General features: G+C 42.1%; 1 protein-coding gene across 7 annotated transcripts in view; it reads right to left on the minus strand.

Moving 5' to 3' along the window:
- LOC124045846 (vitamin D3 receptor A-like) overlaps nt 1-19,250 on the minus strand; it is an 83,560-nt gene that overhangs the window by 45,758 nt on the left and 18,552 nt on the right. Inside the window, exon 1 of one of the 7 annotated variants that reach the window (XM_046365560.1) lies at nt 7,672-7,849. The exons of the other annotated variants lie outside the window; for them this stretch is intronic. The gene's annotated coding sequence lies outside the window, so the exon portion shown is untranslated. Of the gene's footprint in view, nt 1-7,671; nt 7,850-19,250 lie in introns of those variants that run through there. 7 annotated transcript variants of the gene reach the window in all.

Consider the following 19,250-nt stretch of genomic DNA (forward strand, 5'->3'; position numbering starts at 1 on the left):
ATCTCTCCCTTTGATCAAGCTTTTATGACATTCCATTCCATTAGCAGATAACATACATTTAAGAGCAAACTAAAAACAGAACTGTAGTCTTCATGGTCTCAAAAACTAGACAGGATGAAGTATGGTAGCTCTGTTCAGACCGAGGTCAAGGTGCATCATCTGTTACCACTAACTAGATGACAGTTGGGACCACAAAATCTAATCTCCCCTCCTGTCCCATCTCCAAAATGAGCTTTCAAAAATGTGCATTCAGCCCATCCTCTATTTGCCATCCCTCATAGTTCAAAGTTCAGAGGAGAACAGCGGTCAGAGGATCGACACAGACATACAAATCAGATTAGCACACAGTAAAAGACAGAGTCTCTCTCTGTGGAAATTATTGACTGAACTCTGATATCCCAGATAAGCACAGAACACAGTTAACAAAAACAGACTGGCACCTAACCTTTAGGATTAAAACTAGCGTGAGACATGTCCAACGGTATAGCCAATTGGGCTGACAGACTATCATAGCGTGTGATAAATTGGAGGGAGATGAACTCCCCTTTAGAGCAGCAAACCATTTTGTTACTCCTAGTAAGATTGATACGTCAGCCATTTTAGACAGGTTTGACTGACAACATTTGTGGTTCACTTAGTCCCATTCTGATAATCACCCCTAAGGGTTGACATATCAGTCCAGTCCTTTCAAGGCACTAAAATCTGATCCCTCTAGTGGTGTGGGGGCTGTGCTTTGGCAAAGTGGGTGGGGTTATATCCTTCCTGTTTGGCCCTGTCCGGGGGTGTCCTCGGATGGGGCCACAGTGTCTCCTGACCCCTCCGGTCTCAGCCTCCGGTATTTATGCTGCAGTAGTTTGTGTCGAGGGGCTAGGGTCAGTTTGTTATATCTGGAGTACTTCTCCTGTCCTATTCGGTGTCCTGTGTGAATCTATGTGTGCGTTCTCTAATTCTCTCCTTCTTTCTTTCTTTCTCTCTGAGGACCTGAGCCCTAGGACCATGCCCAAGGACTACCTGACATGATGACTCCTTGCTGTCCCCAGTCCACCTGACCGTGCTGCTGCTCCAGTTTCAACTGTTCTGCCTTATTATTATTCGACCATGCTGGTCATTTATGAACATTTGAACATCTTGGCCATGTTCTGTTATAATCTCCACCCGGCACAGCCAGAAGAGGACTGGCCACCCCACATAGCCTGGTTCCTCTAGGTTTCTTCCTAGGTTTAGGCCTTTCTAGGATGTTTTTCCTAGCCACCATGCTTCTACACCTGCATTGCTTGCTGTTTGGGGTTTTAGGCTGTGTTTCTGTACGGCACTTTGAGATATCAGCTGATGTACGAAGGGCTATATAAATACATTTGATTTGATGTCTTGCCCATTCACCCTCTGAATGGCACACAGTCCACGTCGCAGGGCTCATCTACACTGATTGAAGTGGATTTAACAGATGACATCAATAATGGATAATCGCATTCCCCGGGATTCACCTGGTCAGTCTATCATGGAAAGAGCAGGTGCTCCTAATGTTTTGTACACTGCAGTGAATATGCATATGCACATATAACCACATTCAGGCCAACTGCAAATTTACCAAATTCAATTATTTTTCTAGGACATTCCTTTTAAAAATCACCCGTGTCGCCAACCTATAGCTCGGGCTGTTTTTTAAATGAGGACCTGGGGTAGAAAGATTGGGGGAGCATAGATCTTTAAGATCAAAATATTTTTTTAAACATTGCATCCAAAGAGAAGTGTTTTCATAAGCCAGATATATTGGCTCTACTGATATATTTTGTGTACCATTAGTTTAACCCAGTGTATATTTATCAGCAGCGAGCGTGTCGGAACAACGTGAAATCCTTTACATTCCTAAACTACATTTATAAAGTTAAAATAGTGACAGCAATTTTAATCCTTTAACATCCATTGACACACCCGTGAGTCAATCTAAATAGTATAATACAAATCTGACATTGGTAATGCTGTGCCAACTTCGGTCTGTAGTGGCTGTACCGTTTGAGCTACCAACTAATATGACCTCAAAATGGAAAGGGAAGACGCGAACAGTGTTCTCCGCTGTGCTCTACGACCCCCACAAGTGTCACGGGACTCATCTGAAGGTAACCCATTGGGTTAAGGTTGTGTCCCCGCAAAAAAAGGGGTTAAATGTGTCAACAAAAAATAACAAATCCTGAGCTTTCTTATATCTCCTAGATATAGGACAGACACTTCAAAAACATAGTCAAAAAATTAATAATAAGGAATATGTTTTTAGCCATTTATGAATATGTAATTCAAAGCGTATCTATGGGCTATAGTACGAAAAGGTCAAATGAAATGTTTTATAAAATAAATAAATACAAAAGAAATTATACATAAAGGAGTCCTAAAATTCAAAATCAAATTCCTAAATAATCCATAATATGACAATCTTAAACAATTCCATACTGTATGTTAGCTTAGTACCCCCAAAAAAGGCTGAGAATTTTAAATAGGAACGTATACTGTAGTGTGGAACCTAGGACAACTTTTTAACCATTTCTACTGTAGAAATCCTTTATCTTCGCATAGCCCCATACTAAATGTGTTCATATCATTGATTTAAATTCTATTCGTTCCGATTCACATCTGCCAGGAGGGTAGCTATAGTATAACAAGATACGGACTAATAATGTACACCAATCTTAACATCCTAGACCACAACTTTATTTTATTTATTTTTTAACTTGTTTTTGCTGTTATAACCCCCGTGCAATCCTGTAAAAAAGTCTGGCAAACCTCATGTGTTTCCACCTGTCCTTCAACACAAATTTGTTTATATAGCATAGAAAATAGCTCATAAGGCTTGGAGATATTTGGGTTGAAGGACAGGCAGGATGATGTATCGCTGCAGAATGCTGTGGGCAGCCGAGCGCAAATGGAGGAAAACTCGCCTCCCTGCGGACCTGGCATCCTTTCACACCCTCCTCTCTACATTTTCCTCCTCTGTCTCTGCTGCTAAAGCCACTTTCTACCACTCTAAATTCCAAGCATCTGCCTCTAACCCTAGGAAGCTCTTTGCCACCTTCTCCTCCCTCCTGAATCCCCCCCCTCCCTCTCTGCAGATGACTTCGTCAACCATTTTGAAAAGGTGACGACATCCGATCCTCGTTTGCTAAGTCAAACGACACCGCTGGTTCTGCTCACACTGCCCTACCCTGTGCTCTGACCTCTTTCTCCCCTCTCTCTCCAGATGAAATCTCGCGTCTTGTGACGGCCGGCCACCCAACAACCTGCCCGCTTGACCCCATCCCCTCTCTTCTCCAGACCATTTCCGGAGACCTTCTCCCTTACCTCACCTCGCTCATCAACTCATCCCTGACCGCTGGCTACGTCCCTTCCGTCTTCAAGAGAGCGAGAGTTGCACCCCTTCTGAAAAAACCTACACTCGATCCCTCCGATGTCAACAACTACAGACCAGTATCCCTTCTTTCTTTTCTCTCCAAAACTCTTGAACGTGCCGTCCTTGGCCAGCTCTCCCGCTATCTCTCTGAATGACCTTCTTGATCCAAATCAGTCAGGTTTCAAGACTAGTCATTCAACTGAGACTGCTCTCCTCTGTATCACGGAGGCGCTCCGCACTGCTAAAGCTAACTCTCTCTCCTCTGCTCTCATCCTTCTAGACCTATCGGCTGCCTTCGATACTGTGAACCATCAGATCCTCCTCTCCACCCTCTCCGAGTTGGGCATCTCCGGCGCGGCCCACGCTTGGATTGCGTCCTACCTGACAGGTCGCTCCTACCAGGTGGCGTGGCGAGAATCTGTCTCCTCACCACGCGCCCTCACCACTGGTGTCCCCCAGGGCTCTGTTCTAGGCCCTCTCCTATTCTCGCTATACACCAAGTCACTTGGCTCTGTCATAGCCTCACATGGTCTCTCCTATCATTGCTATGCAGACGACACACAATTAATCTTCTCCTTTCCCCCTTCTGATGACCAGGTGGCGAATCGCATCTCTGCATGTCTGGCAGACATATCAGTGTGGATGACGGATCACCACCTCAAGCTGAACCTCGGCAAGACGGAGCTGCTCTTCCTCCCGGGGAAGGACTGCCCGTTCCATGATCTCGCCATCACGGTTGACAACTCCATTGTGTCCTCCTCCCAGAGCGCTAAGAACCTTGGCGTGATCCTGGACAACACCCTGTCGTTCTCAACCAACATCAAGGCGGTGGCCCGTTCCTGTAGGTTCATGCTCTACAACATCCGCAGAGTACGACCCTGCCTCACACAGGAAGCGGCGCAGGTCCTAATCCAGGCACTTGTCATCTCCCGTCTGGATTACTGCAACTCGCTGTTGGCTGGGCTCCCTGCCTGTGCCATTAAACCCCTACAACTCATCCAGAACGCCGCAGCCCGTCTGGTGTTCAACCTTCCCAAGTTCTCTCACGTCACCCCGCTCCTCCGCTCTCTCCACTGGCTTCCAGTTGAAGCTCGCATCCGCTACAAGACCATGGTGCTTGCCTACGGAGCTGTGAGGGGAACGGCACCTCAGTACCTCCAGGCTCTGATCAGGCCCTACACCCAAACAAGGGCACTGCGTTCATCCACCTCTGGCCTGCTCGCCTCCCTACCACTGAGGAAGTACAGTTCCCGCTCAGCCCAGTCAAAACTGTTCGCTGCTCTGGCCCCCAATGGTGGAACAAACTCCCTCATGACGCCAGGACAGCGGAGTCAATCACCACCTTCCGGAGACACCTGAAACCCCACCTCTTTAAGGAATACCTAGGATAGGATAAGTAATCCCTCTCACCCCCCCTTTTAAGATTTAGATGCACTATTGTAAAGTGACTGTTCCACTGGATGTCATAAGGTGAATGCACCAATTTGTAAGTCGCTCTGGATAAGAGCGTCTGCTAAATGACTTAAATGTAAATGTTGCCATGCTGGTTAAGAATGGCTTGAATTCTAAATAATTCACAGACAGTGTCACCAGCAAAGCACCCCCACACATTCTCCTCCCTGCTTCACGGTGGGAACCACACATGCGGAGAGCATCTGTTCACCTACTCTGCGTATCACAGAGACACGGCAGTTGGAACCAAAAATCTAATATTTGGACTCATCAGACCAAAGGACAGATTCCCACTGGTCTAATGTCCATTGCTTGTGTTTCTTGGCCCAAACAAGTCTCTTCGTCTTATGGTGTCCTTTAGTAGTGGTTTCTTTGCAGCAATTCAACCCTGAAGTCCGATTCACGCAATCTCCTCTGAACAGTTGATGTTGAGATGTGTCAGTTACTTGAACTCTGAAGCATGTATTTGGTCTGTATCCTTCCCTGTGGCGGTCCTCATGAGAGCCAGTTTCATCATAGTGCTTGACGGTTTCTGCAACTGCACTTGAAGAAACTTTCAAAGTTCTTGAAAATTTCTGTATTGACTGACCAGGTCTTAAAGTAATGACGGACTGTCGTTTCTCTTTGCCTATTTGAGCTGTTCTTGCCATAATATAGACTTGGTCTTTTACCAATGGGGTAATCTTCTGTATACCACCCATACCTTGTCACAACAGGTGATTGGCTCAAACGCATTAAGGAAAGCAATTCAACAAATGTACTTTTACATTTGAAATGCATTCCAGGTGATTACCTTATGAAGCTGGTTGAGAGAATGCCAAGAGGGTGCAAAGCTGTCAAGGAAAAGCGTGCCTACAATGAAAAAAAACTCAAATATATTTTGATTTGTTGAAAACTTTTTTTGGTTACTACAGGATTCCATGTGTTATTTCATAGTGTTGATGTCTTCACTATTATTCTACAATGTAGAAAATAGTAAAAAATAAAAGGAAAAACTTGAGTAGGGTGTCCAGACTTTTGACTGGTACTGTACACAATCTTTTATTGCTGGGGGTCTTTTTTCTATAATTTTATTTTTTTTAAATGTGGAGTAGGTCGTGTAGAACGGTAGGGAAAAATCAAAATGAACAACCACAAAATCCCAATTAATCCTAATTTAAAACTGCAAAATGTGAAGACTGTGCAAGGGGTGTGTAGACTTTCACTAGGCACTGTATGTTAAACAAAACACCTGACAGGAATTTGCCAAAATAGAAAAGTAGGCCTATGTCGTAGTAAAGTGATCCTCCTGTGGGGAACAACAATGCCACCTAAACTGGAAAGTCATGTGGGGTCTCTTCATGTCAGACTTCAACCCAAGTGAGAACTCATCTGCTGAGTCAATGAGCACTCACCATGCTCACCGCTCATAGCTCACCGCTCACCGGGTGGTCTTTGTTGGGCAACAGCTTTTGTTCACACATTCATTGGCCGGGAATCTAAAAACAGGCTTGTTTAATAGCCCAATGCACAAACAAGATAAGCTCCCAAAGAAACTGCTGAAGAGACCAAGCGTAAAAATAAATCTGCTGTAAATAAAAAAGGTAGAGCACCTCACATAGGCTGTTAGGTTGTCTTGTGGTTTCTGCCTAAAACTATACTGAACAAAAATATAAACACAACATGTAAAGTGTTTTTCCCATGTTTCATGAGCTGAAAGAAAAAGATCCCAGAGACTATCTATACATACAAACAGCTTATTTCTCTCAAATTCTGCACCCAAATGTGCATACATCCTCATCAGTGAGCATTTCTCATTTGCCAAGATGTGGCATATTAAGAAGTGTCATTACACAGGTGCCCCTTGTGCTGGGAGCAATAAAAGCACACTAAAATGTGCAGTTGTCACACAACACAATGCCCAAGATGTCTCAAGTTAGAGTAGAGTGCAATTGGCATGCTGACTGCAGGAATGTCCACCAGAGCTGTTGCCAGATAATTTAATGTTCATTTCTCTACCATAAGCCGCATAGAAAAAAATATAGTTTGAGAATTTGGCAGTACGTCCAACCGGCCTCACAACCGCAGATCATGCGTATGGCGTCGTGTGGGCGAGCGGTTTGCTTAAGTTAACGTTGTGAACAGAGTGCCCCATTGTGGAGGTGGGGTTATGGTATGGACAGGCATAAGCAATGGACAACAAACCTCATTGCATTTTGTCGATGGCAATTTGAATGCACAGAGATACCATGACGAGATCCTGAGGCCCATTGTCGTGCTATTCATCTGCCACCATCACCTCATGTATCAGCATGATAATGCACGGCCACATGTTGCAAGGATCTGTACATAATTACTGGAAGCTGAAAATGTCCCCGTTCTTCCACGGCCTGCATACTCAACAGACATGTCACCCACTGAGCATGTTTGGGATGCTCTGGATTGACGTGTACAACAGGGTGTTCCAGTTCCCGCCAATATCCAGCAACTTCGCACAGCCAATGAAGAGTAGAACATTCCACAGGCCACAATCAACAGCCTGATCAACTCTATGCGAAGGAGATGTATCGCACTACATGAGGCAAATGGTGGTCACACCAGATATGAACTGGTTATCTGATCCATGGCCCTAACTTATTTTTGTAAAGGTATCTGTGACAAACTGATGCATATGTGTATTCCCAGTCAAATTAAATTAATTAGATTAGGGCCTAATGAATTCATTTGAATTGATATGAACTCTAACTCAGTAAAATCTTTGAAATTGTTGCATGTTTATATTTCTGTTCCGTATACTATAAAGATTGGCTTATCAAGACTGTCAGACTTCGTCAAACGGGGTAAGATAAAGCAGCACTGACCTGAGCAACTCAGAGAGGGGTCTGTGGATCCATTTCCTCAATTAGAAAATACAGACAGGCTCCAGTCAATACCCCAAGGTCAGAGAGAAAATCCCTGTCTTCTCCTCTCTCCCTCGTCCTCGTTTTAGTGGCTTTCTTATTCACCCTCACCCGCTCTCCTTCTTTACCCTCAGCTGCAGTAATGTCTCAGTCTATACCTGTTCAATAGTGAAGCCAGAGGGGTTAGTGGTGATAGCTAATGTTTAACATACTCATGTGGTCAGCAGGGCAAACTCCAGAACTGGCATGGAGAAAAGAGAGCGGCCCACTTTTACCCCAACATAGGAGACTAGCACGACAAATGTGCTAATAACATAGGAAGACCGTACAAATGTATGCTCATAAAACTACCATGTAATTCCATTAATCTAAATAAATGGCCATTGGCAAAGGAAGGCTAGGTAGTGAAATTGCAACAGTTAAGCGACAAGCCTTTAAATCAAGAGTAGGTACTTGACTTAACTAAAAAGGAAGGTTTATATCTTATTACAGCACAATAGTAGAAAAACAAACAGATTATGGAAAGTGTAGGGGAGTGCACACCATCTCAAGACAGACGGGGCAGAGGATGAGCACTTCAAAAGATACAATCAGGTGATGAGTCTCTTATAAACATACTTGGAAAACTCCCCAACGTCACATTCTCTGGACAGCACAAAGACCTCAACTTTGTCTAATGGGGTGGACCCAACAAGAACATTGAGGTTTACTTGGTTTAAAAAGGGGAACAGATTTAGATCGGAGCTTTGCACTCAACCAAAACTTCACGTTAAGCCAAAAAAGGCACCAAGCCAAACAAACATATTAGCTTGCTGAAATAAAATGTGTTTAATATGGCAGTAATAGCCCTATAGACAACTTGATGAGATGTATGATTAAGAACACATTCATCTTCACTTCAGCCACTCAAAAAGGTAGACCCCGTGATAGGATGTAGATGCAGAAAGTAAACAGCATAGTGGGTCAATTTCCGCAACTGAGAGCATTGAAGAGTGAGGCTCAACTTCTCCACTGTTTTGGTCCTGTGGCTACCACACTGAAGAGCGTGAAGCAAACCCATGTTGCAGATACTGTGTGAGTGTAGACTTGCATCTTGCTCATCTCAACTAGCCTGACCGATTTATCAGTAGACCAACATAATAAAACACAAAATATGATGATATTAGCCTTTTATGGATGCATTTGTCTGCGTTTAATCCACCAGAAAATAACCTACATAAAGATGTAGATGGACATTAACTTGTCGCCTGCCTTCCCGCCAACGACTCCCATTGTTAGGGTGGAGACATGACCATCTCATCATTATATACATATCTCTGCCATAAAGGGCTTATTGGAGCTGTCATGTGACTGAGACTGAAAAGTGTAATTTAAAAACAATGTACATTTGTTGATTACTGGGTCTAGTAGTGGCCGCAACTGGACTGGATTGTGAACAACTTTTGGCAGAATGCATTGCTCGCCAGCAGGTCAGACAAATGAGTAAAATGAACAAGTCACTCAGAAAAAACGAATTAGGATTCTCGAGTCAGTAAAGAGAGCCATTCAAAAATAATGAATTGTTTGCTTAATGCACATCACCACAGTCGAAGAGGAGTGAACTACTGCAAACGCACTGATGGTGCTTCTACGGTGAGTGCCGAGTAGAAGTTTGACAGCTCAACAGTGCCAAAAATGTCCACTGGCTATATACAGTTACGTGAAGTGTCATGGTAGGGTGTCGTAGCAAACCATGGATGCTATGCCCAAATGTAAAAGCAAGTGCCGTGCGAAACGTTAATCTCCGTGGTAACGTTGACTACAGCCCTTTATTGAAGGCCGCAAAATATGGTGCGTTAAATTTGATCTTTGCATAGGGTATTCCTCAAGCTCTGTCATTTCAATATTTTGAGAAAAAAAAAACATAGCAGGTTACAAAATAGCACTTTGAAGCAACATTTTGGTGTATGAATTGTCACAAATTCACGTTTCACCACCGCCATTTCCATGACGAGTGCTTGACGCTGTTTACCGAGGGTTAGTGCTATCTGGGAACCTTGGGACGTCCCTACACTTAAACCCTACCCTAACCATTTAAAAAAGTGAACTTCAATGGGGTAAGATTTCTGCCCTGCTAGGGCTCCCCAATTTCACTGTAAGTGCCGTTATTGTGAAGTTGAAATGTCTAGGAGCAACAACGGTTTAGCCGCAAAGTGGTAGGCCACACAAGCTCACAGAATTGAAATGCTGAGTGCTGAAGCGTTGTTGCTGAAGCCTGTTTGTCCTCAGTTGCAACACTCACTACAGAGTTCCAAACTCGCCTCTGGAAGAAACTTCAGCTTCATAATAAAAAGACAAATGTAAGTAAGGTTTGAAATTATTATGTTTTAGTCAAATATAACATCTGTTTGGGATTCTTGCAGTCTACAAAATATTTGTAATTATGTTCCGGCCCCCTGACCACCACGCTCAAGAATAACAAAAAAACAAAAACATCAGCCCGTGGCTGAATCTAGTTGATGATCCCTGCATTATAGGGAATGGAATAGGCTGGCTTGCCGGGTCCTCCATATTATATCGCACCTGGGAAAAAACTTTTCCGATAGGACTTCTTTGGAATACAGATCTTTTTATGTAATAACTCGAAAAATAGAAAAATGAGGTGCAACTTTTGCATTGGGACTTTGATGCATATTCTAATGCAATCCATGTTACGTTTATGCTACCTACCCTTCAAGAATTTTCCCTTCATTGCATCTTTGTAGATAATTGAACAATTACTAAATTGGTTGAGTTTCATTAAGCATAACAAAATGTACCCAATTTGAGTCTTGAACTCTTGTAGGGCATGATATGCACCATCTGCTGTACATTGCCTGTAGGGGCCTAGTTACAGTGCCTTCATAGAGTATTCATACCCCTTGACATTTTGCACATTTTGTTGTGATATAGCCTGAATTCAACATTTTATTTTTTCCCCATAATGACAAAGTGCAAACATTTGAGAATCTTTTGCAAATGTATTGAAAATTAAATACAGAAATCTAATTTCCATAAGTATTTACACCTAGGAGTCAATACATGTTAGAATCACTTCTGACAGCGATTACAGCTGTGAGTATTTCTGGGTAAGTCTCCAAGAGCTTTGTACACCTGGATTGTACAATATTTGCCCATTATTCTTTTCAGCATTCTTCAAGCTCTGTCAAATTGGTTATTGATCATTACTAAAAAAACATTTAAGTCTCACCATATACTTTCAAGCAGATAATTCAAAACTGTTACTCAGCAATTCACAGGAACATCCCGCCTTTGTGGTAAGCATCTCCAGCTTAGATGTGTCCATGTGTTTTAAGTTATTGTTTTAAGTTAAGGTGAAGTCATCTCAGCGTCTGGTGGAAAGCAGACAACATTTTTACATTATAGTAATTTTGCAGACACCTTACAGGGGCAATTAGGGTTAAGTGCCTTGCTCAAGGGCATAGAGATTTCTCACCAAGTTGTATCTGGGATTTGAACCAGCAACCTTTCAGTTACTGGCCCAATGCTCTTAACCGCTAGGCTACCTGCCACTAGCAAGGTTTTCCTCTAGGATTTTGTCTGCACATACCCTTTATTTTTCACCCTGAAAAACTAAATTTCTTAATGATTGCAAGTTACACAAATAACATGATGCAAACACCACCATTTTTGAAAATATGGAGAGTAGTACTCAGTAATGAGTTGTATTGGTATTCGGGACAAAAAGTGAATTGCTTTGCCACATTTGAATTATTACGTCAGTTCCGTGTTGCAAACAGGATACATGTTTTGGAATATTTTGATTCTGAATAGCAGTGGTTCAAACGTTTTATTGTCCCGTACCCCTTCAAAACATTCAACCCCCAGTTGTGTAATCCTCCTAGAACCAGGGTCAGTGGACTCAAATGTTTTACCATCATTGTAAGCCTTCCACACACACACACACATTTATTAAACATGAGAATGAGAAGAGTTGTCGTCACAATCCAGCTCGTGGGAAGTGACAGAGCTCTTATTGGACCAGGGCAAATAATAAATAATTTTGCTCTTTATTTAGCCATCTTACATATAAAACTTGAGTTATTCACAATTTTTGATGACCAAATAACCACAGGTTAATGAGAAGGGTGTGCTTTAAAGGATGCACATTACTCTGTATTGTAGAGTCTCAGTCTTAAATCTTTCTCCACACAGTCTGTGACTGTATTTAGTTATGCTAGTGAGGGCCATGTATCCACTCTCACATAGGTACGTGGTTGCAAAGGGCATCAGTGTCTAAACAGCGAAACAGCGTGATTTGTCAAGGCAGGATACTCTGATCGCAGCCCAATCCAGAAATCTGGCAGTGGCTTCTGATTAAATGCAATTTTTTTCAGAACCGCTTGTTGCAATTTCAATGAGGCTCGCTTGTTCAGATATTGGTAAGTGGACTGGATGCAGGGCAAGAAAGGGAAAACAAATCCAGTTGTTTGTGTCATCCGTTTCGGGAAAGTGCCTGCGTAATTGCACACCCAACTCACTCAGGTGCTTCGCTATATCACATATGGCATTATCCGTAAGCTTGAGTTCATTTGCACACAACAACAAAGTAAAGACCTGTGTGCTGTCCTTGTTAATGCAGACAGAAAAGAGCTCCGACTTCTTAATCATAGCCTCACATTAACATCTGCTAACCATGTGTATGTGACACAAACTTTGATTTAAAAATAGTTGCGGAGAGTCACTAATCCTAGATTCAGATCATTCAGTTGAGAAAAAAACATCACCCAGATAAGCCAGTCGTGTGAGAAATTCGTCATCATGCAAGCGGTCTGACAAGTGAAAATTATGGTCAATAAAGAAAACTTTAAGCTCGTCTCTCAATTCAAAACAATGTGTCAATACTTTGCGCCGTGATAACCAGCGCACTTCTGTATGTTGTAAAAGCGTTACATGGTCGCTGCCCATATCATTGCATAATACAGAAAATACACGAGTTCAGGGGCCTTGCTTTAACAAAGTTAACCATTTTCACTGTAGTGTCTTGGGTACACTGGATGCTGCAGTGTGAATGCACACTACCACTCCACTGTGATGCTGCAGTGTGAATGCACACTACCACTCCACTGTGATGCTGCAGTGTGAATGCACACTACCACTCCACTGTGTCTCCCTGTCATGGCTTTTGCACCATCAGTACAGATGTTGGTATCTTGACCACCAAAGTCCATTTGATGTCAAAGCTGTCCAGTACTTGAAAAATATCCTCTCATGTTGTCCTGGTTTCCAGAAGAGGATGTCTTCCTTAATTGACCCCCCAATAAACGTAACAGACATATACCAGGAGCTGTGCCAGGCCCATCATGTCTGTTGACTCATCCAGCTATAACACATAATTCACTGGCTTATATGCAAAGCAGTAATCGTTTCAAAACATCTCCTGCAACGCGTCGTGAAACAGCGTTGTTTGGCGAAGGAATTGTCTGTGTAGTTTATTTTGGCCTTTCCCCAGCATTGTCCCATCCATATCTGCAGCAGCAGGAAGAATTAAGCCCTCCACAATAGTATGGAGCTTGCCTGTCCTAGCTCACTCGGTAACTCATCATATACAGTAAGATCCTTCGAGCCCCTTCTTATTAATGGTATCTGTTGCTTTTGGTTTCATTTTATTTTTGGCAGGGAAAAGAGGCTACTCCGGCGAGAGAGAGAGAGAGAGAGAGAGAGAGAGAGAGAGAGAGAGAGAGAGAGAGAGAGAGAAAACCTCACCCAAATGTATAGCCCTGTTGTAAAAAATAAAATGTACAGTTTGAAAATGTGAAGAAAATAAATGCCAAGAATGCACACGTACCCCCTACCCCAGTTTGGAAATACCTGCTGTACATGATTCCTTCTTTTCACTCCGTCAGTTAGGTTAGTATTGTGGAGTGACTACAATGTTGTTGATCCATCCTCAGTTTTCCCATCACTGCCATTAAACTCAAATTGTTTTAAGGTCAACATTGGTCTCAGTGAAATCCCTTACTGGCAAATTGGTTATAAAGGATGCCTAAATATCTTTGTATTGACACACCATCCAAAGTGTAAGTAATAACTTCACCATGCTCAAAGAGATATTCAATGTCAGCTTTTCTTTCTACCCATCTACCAATAGGGACCCTTCTTTGCGAGGCCTTGCAAAACCTCCGTTTGTGGTTGAATCGGTGTTTGAAATGCACTGCTCGACTGAAGAACCTTACAAATAACTGTGTGGTGTACAGAGATGAGGTCATCATACAAAAATCATGTTAAACACTGCTGCACACAGTAAATCCATGCATCTTGTGACCTACTTGCCATAACAAAGCACATTCTTACTCCTGAACTTATTTAGGCTGGCAATAACAAAGGGGTTGAATGCTTATTGACTTCAGATATTCCAGCCTTTCATTTTTAACTAATTTGTAAAAAATAATTCATAATTCCACTTTTACATTATGGGGTATTGTGTGTAGGCCAATGACAAACACATTAATCCATTTTAAATTCAGGCTGTAAAACAAAGTCAAGAGGTGTGAATACTTTTAAGGCACTGTAGGTCTTACTCAAATGAAAAAAGTGTAGAATTATTATTTTTTTAAAGGTCATGTGCAGTTATTTCATTGATAGAAGATTTACATTGTGTCCTGTAGGCTGCATTTGGGTTAGCATGAGGACCCAGAGAACTGAGCAGTCCTACATGTCCACAGTAGTCTTCTGGAGACCTTGGCATTTGACACTTTGGCTTCGTCATAAATCATTTTTCTATCAATCATATTTTCTCGACTAGCGGTTTTCAGCTGGAGTGGTGGGGTGACACTGACACAAGGTTAGTCTTTCCAGGAGTATTGCAGCAGAGCCCATTTCAGATGGAGAGGAATGCATGCAGAGGTGCAGAGATTTGATTATGTATTGATAAACTGAATAAAAATAGATGAATCTCACAAATGCAGTGAAACTGTGAAAAGGGAGAGGAAAAGCTTGCTTTATGGAATGAAAATTTCCAAATGCCTAAAGGTACCATGTTCATCTGTACAAACAATAGTATGCAAGTAAACACTATGGGACCACGCAGCAGTCATACCACTCAGGAAGAAGACGCGTTCTGTCTCCTGGAGATGAGCGTACTTTGGTGAGAAAAGTGCAAATCAATCCCAGAACAGCAGCAAAGGAACTTGTGAAGATAATGGAGGAAACAGGTACAGAGGTATCTATATCTACGGTAAAACGAGTCCTATATCGACATAACCTGAAAGGCTGCTCAGCAAGGAAAAAGCCACTTCTCCAAAACCGGCATAAAAAAGCCAGACTACGGTTTGCAACTGCACATGGGGACAAAGATCATACTTTTTGGAGAAATGTCCTCTGGTCTGAATAGAGCCGTTTGGCCATAATGACCATCGTTATGTTTGGAGGAAAAAGGAGGCAAGCAAGCTGAAGAACACCATCCCAACTGTGAGCAAGGGGGGTGGCAGCATCATGTTGTGGGGGTGCTTTGCTGCAGGAGGGACTGGAGCACTTCACAAAATAGATTGCATCATGAGGAGTAAAATTATGTGGCTATATTGAAGCAACATCTCAAGACATCAGTCAGGAAGTTAAACCTTGGTCGCAAATGGGTCTTCCAAATGTACAATGACCCCAAGCATACTTCCAAAGTTGTGGCAAATTGGCTTAAGGACAAAGTCAAGGTATTGGAGTGGCCATCACAAAGCCCTGACCTCAATCCTATCGAAAATGTGTGGGCAGAACTGAAAAAAAAATGTGTGCGAGCAAGGAGGCCCAGAAACCTGACTTAGTTACACCAGCTCTGTCAGGAGGAATGGGCCAAAATTCACCCAACTTATTGTGGGAAGCTTGTGGAAGGCTACCAAAAAACATTTGACCCAAGTTCAATGATTTAAAAGGCAATGCTGCCAAATACTAATTGAGTGTATGAAAACTTCTGACCCACTGGGATTGTGATGAAAGAAATACAAGCTGAAATAAATCTATTATTCTGACATTTCACATTCTTAATAAAAAAAAGTAGTGCTCCTAACTGACCTAGGACATACATTTATACTGAGTTTACATGTATTTGGCTACGGTGTACGTAAACTTCCGACTTCAACTGTATAAGACGCAGCAAGATTTATCTTTCCCTTTCTCCGTGAAAAACACATAACCCTGGTTAACAAGACCCATATATCAATCCACTTCAGATTACTGTGTATTGGGGAAAACATGACCTACTTAGATAACCTCAGGTGAGCTATGGTGAGTTTGTCATCTTGTGTGGAGGGGAAGCCAACAGTACAGTATCAGTGGCAAGAAAATGTGAACCCTTTGGAATTACCTGGATTTCTGCATAAATTAGGCAATAAAATTTGATCTGATCTTCATTTTAGTCATAACAATAGACCAACACAGTGTGCCTAAACTAATAACAAATTGTAGTTATCTTGTGATATTGAATACATCATTTAAACATTGTGGTTGGAAAACGTATGTGAACCCCTAAGCTAATGACTTTTCCAAAAGCTAAATTGATGTCGAGTTAGCTAACCTGGAGTCCAATCAATGAGACATGATTGGAGATGTTGGTTCAAACTGCTTTGCCCTATATCTTTTTTTTAATTCAGAAAATTGGAGTTTGCTATTCGCAAGAAGCATTGCCTGATGTAAACCATGCCTTGAACAAAAGAGATTGCAGAAGACCTAAGATTAAGAATTGTTGACTTGCATAATGCTGGAAAGGGTAACAAAATGATCTATAAAAGCTGTGATGTTTCAGTCCACGGAAAGACAAATTGTCTATAAATGGAGAAAGTTCAGCACTGTTGCTACTCTCCCTAGGAGTGGCCGTCCTGCAATGATGACTGCAAGAGGACAGCACAGAACTCTCAATGAGGTCAAGAAGAATCCTAGAGTGTCAGCTAAAGACACAGAAATCTCTGGAACATTCTAACGTCACTGCTGACGAGTCTGTTACATTAAACAAGAATGGTGTTCATGGGAGGACACCACGGACGAAGGCACTGCTGTCCAAAAAAAAGCATTGCTGCACGTCTGAAGTTCACAAAAGAGCACCTGGATGTTACACAGCGCTTCTGGCAAAATATTCTGTGGACAGACAAAACTACGGTTGAGTTGTTTGGATGGAATACACAACACCATGTGTGGAGAAAAATAAATGCACAGCACACCAACATCAAAACCTTGTCCCAACTGTAAAGTATGGTGGAGGGAGCATCATTTTTGGGGCTTTTTAAAATTCATTTTGCAGGAGAATGTAAGGCTATTTGTCCGCCAATTGAAGCTCAACAGAAGATGGGTGATGCAACAGGACAACCCAAAACACAGCAGTAAAAAACAACAGAATGGCTTCAGCAGAAGAAAATAAGCATTCTGGAGTGGCCCAGTCAGAGTCCTGATTTAGCGGTTCACACCAGACATCCTAAGAATATTGCTGAACTGAAACAGTTTTGTAAAGACGAATGGTCCAAAATTCCTCCTGACCGTTGTGCAGGTCTGATCCGCAACTACAGAAAACATTGGGTTGAGTTCAATGGTGCCAAAAGGAGGGTCAACCAGTTATTAAATGCAAGTCACATACTTTTTCCACCCTACTCTGAATGTTTACATGGTGTGTTCAATAAACACATGAAAACATTTGTTTGTTTTATTAGTTTAAGCAGACTGTCTATTGTTGTGGCTTAGATTAAGAGCAGATCAAATTTTATGACCAATTTATGCAGAAATTCAGGTAATTCCAAAGGGTTCACATACGTTTTAGTGCCACTGTCAGTCCAACGGGTAACTATGCAACGCCAAGGAACAGTCAGAAGGGTTTAGGTTTTCCTCCATATATCTGAATAAACAGACACTGGGAAGGACATAGAGGACACAAGAGCAGCTTCAGGCACAGCCATATTTGGGTACCCAAATACAACAAACATAAGTACGGCGCAAACATGGATTCCTGATTCTTTCACCTGACTCAGACACCGTGTGAAGGCCGGGATAATTAATCCCATCAATTGCTGCCAATGCTGTTGCTGAAATTAGAGTAATGATGGCAAAACATGTTTAACCTTTATTTTACTAGGCAAGTCAGCTAAGAACACATTCTTATTTACAATGACGGGCTACGAACAGTGGGTTAAGTGCCTTGTTCAGGGGAAGAACGACAGATTTTTACCTTGACAGCTCGGGGAATCGATCTAGCAACCTTTCAGGTACTGGCCCAACGCTCTAATCACTAGGGTACCTGCCGTCCCAACATCACCAAGTATCACCACTGTAATGATTGTGGGAGCACTATGATGACACCCTCCATCTAGACAGCTAAGTATGTAGCTGTAACATGGCTTGGGCTGAGCAGGAACCCCCAGCAGCGGTGACGATCAACCAGAAAAACCGGTTCTCTCTGCCTGGTTTACTGAAGGAGTGGTAGTCTAGAGGATCTTTTGTTATCACACAGCTTCGCTAAACGATTCAATAAACTAAAAAAAAAGATAAATACGAATCTTCTCTCTTCTAAATAGAATTATTTACTGTATGCATAAGTACATTGAATGGTGCCCTCATTGATCTTGTCCCCACTTATAAATATCAGGGCATCTGGATTTACGAAAAGCTTTTTTAGAAAGCATGCTGATGAGCTAGTATTTTAACATCCGGATGAAATGTGTATCCAAAGCAAACGGCCTGCTGCTCAGTCCCAGAAGCCAAGATAATATGCATATTATCAGTAGATTTGGATAGAAAACACTGAAGTTTCTAAAACTGTTTGAATCCTGTCTGTGAGTATAATAGAACTTATTTGGCAGGCAAACCCCCGAGGACAAACGGTTAAGTTTTTTTTTTTTTTTTTTTCACTCTTCAATGGGTTTTCATTGGGAATCAAGATTTCTAATGGACTTTCCTGCAGTTCCCATTGCTTCCACTGGATGTCAGTCATTAGAAATTGGTTGAGGTTTTTCCTTTGAGAAATTAAGAAGTAACACTTCAGAATGAGGCTCCAGGGAAGTGTACTCTGTTAGATGCTCGTGACCTGAAAGCACGCTCCACTTTGTTTTCTTACGGTATTGAACAGTGTATCCAGTCTTCAATTTTTTCAATTATTTACATTAACTTTTGAGATATTTTGTAGTCACGTTGCGCAAGTTGGAACCAGTGTTTTTCTGGATCAAACGCAACAAATAAATGGTAATTTTGGATATATATCGACGTAATTAAATCTAACAAAAAGGACCATTTGTTATGTTTATGGGACATATTGGAGTGCCAACAGAAGAAGCTCAAAGGAAAGGCATTAATAATGTTTTTATTTCTGCCTTGTGTCGCGCTTGCAGGGTTGAAATATGCTTTTCTCTTTATTTACTGAGGTGCTATCCTCAGATAATAGCCGTTAAGCATTTTTTAAATCTGACACGTTGGCTGGATTCAAAGTATAGCTTTAATTTGGTGCTCTGCATTTTCACTGGATGTTGGCCAGGTGGGACGTCCCACATATCCCAGAGAGGTTAATCCCCTTTCCTTTCCACTCAGTGTGCAGAGTT

Source organism: Oncorhynchus gorbuscha, linkage group LG10, assembly GCF_021184085.1.
Source record: "Oncorhynchus gorbuscha isolate QuinsamMale2020 ecotype Even-year linkage group LG10, OgorEven_v1.0, whole genome shotgun sequence".
NCBI classification, from domain to species: Eukaryota; Metazoa; Chordata; class Actinopteri; order Salmoniformes; family Salmonidae; genus Oncorhynchus; species Oncorhynchus gorbuscha.